The sequence below is a fragment of the Triticum dicoccoides genome, chromosome 7B, assembly GCF_002162155.2.
Source record: "Triticum dicoccoides isolate Atlit2015 ecotype Zavitan chromosome 7B, WEW_v2.0, whole genome shotgun sequence".
NCBI lineage: Eukaryota > Viridiplantae > Streptophyta > Magnoliopsida > Poales > Poaceae > Triticum > Triticum dicoccoides.
Genome location: NC_041393.1, coordinates 749889925 through 749894273, shown reverse-complemented (window position 1 = coordinate 749894273; position 4349 = coordinate 749889925). Strand labels below are relative to the sequence as shown.

The following is a 4349-nucleotide window of genomic DNA, read 5'->3' as shown; positions in this document are numbered from 1 at the left end:
TCCCCAGCGGCGTCGACGCCATGGAGGCGAGCTGCCAGGACGCCCGGAACCCCTCCTTGATCTGGTGCAGCAGCTCCTCCTGCGGATGCTCGCGGCGGCGACGATCGCGCCGGGCCCGCCTCCGCCGCGGCTTCATCTTGTTGAGGCAGTACCGGTAGTAGTCCCCGCCGACGCGGCGGCCGTGGTGGGCGCCGAGCGGGCCGCACTTGGGCTGCTCCGCCTGGGACGACGACGGTTTCAGCACGCTAATGGTCGTGGTTCGCCCCGAGGCTTGGACGATCGTCGTCGCCGTCGCCGGCACCAAAGCGTGCTGGTGGTGGTGGTCCTCCATGCCCATGAGGCGGGCGATGACGCTCGGCTGGCCGAGCATCGGTCGATCGGGTTCTTGCGAAAATGGCGGGCGTGGCGACCGTGCTGGCTGCTGGTCGAGGAGGGTTGGGGTTGATGTTCAGCTCGATCACCTGCTGTGTCAACAATGGCAGCAAATGGATTTCTGGGAGGGAGGAGTCGTCCCGCGCACGACCAAACATTTTGTTTCTGTGTGCGCCGGCTGGACGTTCACGACGGCAGTTTGATCCTAGCACGTCCATCGCTCTGCATTTCATTTTCATTTGCGCCTATCAAAACTCCACAGGGCATCACTTAGAATTAGGCACTGTTTGGTTCATAAGTCCTAGGACTTTTTTTAAAAAAAAAATCAACGGGGGGAGATTTCCCCACCTGAATTTTCATATATCTGGGCCGGACCGCCCGAATATACAAGATAGCATTACATATTTTTTTATTCTTTTTTACAAGCAGGGAAGGAGGCAAGAGGGGCGGAGGGTGCAACACTAGGCGGCTAGGCACCGAATCCACACATCGGCAGCGTCCTTGAGGGTAGTAGGGAGGCGGACGCGCCACAGCACGGCATCCTCTCTGCAAAGCTGCAGTAGCCGGGGGAGTGAGGGTGGCATGTTCTCGAAGACCACCGCGTTGCGGTGTTTCCAAAGTTGCCAGCAACAAAGGAGCAAGAAAGCTGGCCCCGTCCGAGGAGGGACCAATCCCGGAGGAGACATAAGGTGCAGCAGCTTGACTGTGGAGACTGTCGGGGTCGCCCCGACAGAGGCCCAGAACTGCTGGGCAAAGGGGCAAGTGAAGATGAGGTGGTTGGCCGTCTCAAGCGGAGCCGAGCAGATGGGGCAGCCAGCCCCGGCAACCTCAACAATGTGCTTACGCAGAAGCACGTCTCTCGTATGAATCCGAGCCTGCACCAGGAGCCAGGCGAAGAAACGAACCCTGCTTGGGGCGTAGCTCGTCCAGATGAAGTTGGCGAAAGGCGCTCCCACACCACCAAAGTGGCATAGCTGGTAAACCCCGGCAGAGGAGAGATCGGTCCCTTTGGCACAGCCCGGGCGGAGAGCACGAGCGTCAGCCTCCTCGGACAGGACCAGCGACTGGACGATGAGGAGGAGAAGTCCTCGCTCGCGCGCTCCAGCGCGGTTTAGCCGCGGTACGAGCCCCCCGTCGAGCCCATGCTGGGCGACGTGGGCAACCGAGACGTCCGGCGAGGTGACGTGGGAGAAGAGAGAGCTCATCTGGATGGAGAGGGCGCCACCGGGGAGCCAGGAGTCGAGCCAGAACGCCGTCGTACGCCCCTTCCCGACGGAGATAGTGGTGAGCGCCCGGTACAAAGGCATAAGTTTGGCGAGGGACGACCAATGTGGCCCGGGTCGCGACATGGCCGAAGCTGGGGTTAGGAGAGAGCGACCCAATTCGCCCCAGACCCAACGCGCCCACGGGGAGTCCTGACGAGAGTGCAGCCGATGAAGGAGCTTCAGCAGGAGGCAGCGGTTCTGGATTGGGAGGGCGCGCACCCCCAAACCCCCCTCCTCCTTTGTCCAAGTGACACGATCCCAAGCGACAATGCGTTGCGCCCCCGATGCTTTGTCCGCACCGGTCCACAGGAAGGACCGCTGCAGGGCATCAATCGCCCGAAGGACAGACGGAGGTACCTCCATCGCGGCCATGGCGTATGTGGGGAGCGCGTCCAGCACGGCGTTAAGGAGGACAAGGCGCCCTCCAAAGGACAGGAGCTGAACACGCCACCCGGAGAGGTAGCGCTCAGCCTTGGCGATGAGCGGGAGGAAGTTGTCCATGGTGAGCTTGCGGTTGGAGAGGGGCAGCCCGAGGTAGATTTGTGGAAGGACCCCACAGCACACCCCAGGACCTGAACGAGCTCCTGAAGCTCGCCGTCGGGGACGTGGATGGGCGCGACGGTGCTCTTGGAGAAGTTGATGACCAGCCCCGTCGCGGCCGCAAAGTCGTCGAGGACGCCTTTTAGAGGTCGCACCGCCCCAAGCTCAGCCCGCATGATAATGATCGTGTCATCAGCGTACTGAAGGACTAGAGGCGGCGCATCGCCAACCAGAGGATGATGCATCCCGCCGTCGGTCTTGATCATACGTTGGAGCACATCAGCAACCAGCAGGAAAAGGTACGGAGACAGGGGGTCCCCCTGCCGCAGCCCTTTTTTACATCGGATCCATCTCCCCGGCACACCATTGAGCATCACCGCAGACATGGACGAGTGGAGGATAGAGTCCATCCAATCACACCAGAGAGAGGGGAAGCCGCGCACCTCCATAATCCGGCGTAGGCTTCGCCAGTTGATGGAGTCGAAGGCCTTGGCGAAATCCAGCTTCAGAACAAGGGCGGGGGCTTGGCGGGCTTGGCAGCACTGCACAATCTCCGTAGCGAACACAAAGTTCTTAGAGATACTCCGCCCACGGATAAACCCAGACTGGTTAACACCAACCACGTCCGCGATTTGCTGTTGTAGCCGAGTGGTGAGGACCTTGCACGGGATCTTGACATCACAGTTTTGGAGAGAGATGGGACGGAACCTGTCGGGCGCAAGTACCCCCTCGCCCTTCGGAAGAAGCACAACATGAGCTCGGTTGACACAGGAGAGGTCAACCGAATAGTCATGGAGCCCGCGCATCAGCCGGAGGACGTCGCTGGAGACAAGCGGCCAAGCCGCCTGGTAGAAGGCCGGCCCCAGGCCGTCGAGCCCAGGGGCGCTGGTCCTGTCGAGCCCTCGAACAGCGGCTTCGAGCTCGACTGGCTCAAAAGGGGTGATCAGCTTGGGCCCGTCAACACCGGCGACGCCGGCGTACAGCGCCTGGAGGTCAAAGCGCCAAACGGGGTCGGAGGTACTCCCAAGAAGGTCGGAGAAGAAAGCGTGGAGGGCCTCCGCCTTTGCAGCGTGGCTGACGAGGACCGTGCCGCCGACGTCCAGCGCCTTGATCCTGTTGGACTGGAAGTGCTGGGATGCCATGGCGTGGAAGAAGCGAGTGTTCTCATCGCCCTCTCCCACCCTTCTGAATTTGCCTCGCTGCCGCCAGAATGCCGCTTGTTGGCAAACAGAGAAAGCCAGCGCGGCTTGGGCATCCCGGCGAAGGCACGCCTCCGCTTCCGAAAGAACACGGTGCTCCTCAAAGAAGTCAAATAGGTCAATAATAAACCTGCAGTTATTATCGTGGAGAGGGACATACCGGTGATTTGCTTTCCAAACCTTTGCAGCGCGGCGGAAGGACTTGACCCGAGCCGCGATGTTCTTAGCCCCGTCGGTGACCAAGGGAGGGCGAGCCCAGGCCAGGGAGGTAGATGGAAGGAATAGTGGATCCAAGAGCCATTTGTTCTCAAAGCAAAACTGTCGAGATGCAGGAATGCGCGTGGAGGCAGTGACGAGCAACGGGAAGTGGTCTGACGTGACACGAGGGCGGGAGGCAAGAGTGGAGTTTGGGAGGGCTGCGTCCCAGTCAGCGTTGAAAAAAACCCAGTCGAGTCGGGCGAGGGTTGGCGGCGACCGCCGGTTCGTCCATGTGAACAAGCGGTCGGAGAGGGGGAGCTCTACGAATGAAAGGGCGTTGATCAAGGCGTTGAAGCGGGACGCAAGGGAGGCGCGAAAGTTGGCGTTGTTTTTCTCATGTGGGTACCGGATAAGATTAAAATCTCCAAGAGCAAGCCAGGCTCCGGAAATGGATGCCGAGACGGCCATCATCTCATCAATGAAAGCTTGCGTGAAAGAGTGGTCGGAAGGGGCGTAAATATTCGTGACCGAGAAGGCAAGGTCTGAGGACGTAGAGGCGAACTTGGTGGTAAGGGAGTAACGGGCGTCCGAACGGGAGACAAGGGACAGAACAGAGGGATCCCAAGCAGTGACCAGACCACCGCGGGAGCCGTCGGCGTCCTTGTGCTCGAGCGCGGAGAGGCGGGCAGGGAGGAAGGAACGGGCTTTGCCGAGAGGGAGAGACGCGAGCTTTGTCTCCTGGATGCAAGCAACAGATGAGTTGGCATCGTCGACG

The 4349-nt window shown here is 60.5% G+C and overlaps 1 pseudogene; it reads right to left on the bottom strand.

Moving 5' to 3' along the window:
- Positions 1-833: 833 nt before the first annotated feature.
- LOC119339681 lies at positions 834-2000 on the bottom strand (annotated as a pseudogene).
- Positions 2001-4349: the final 2349 nt, after the last annotated feature.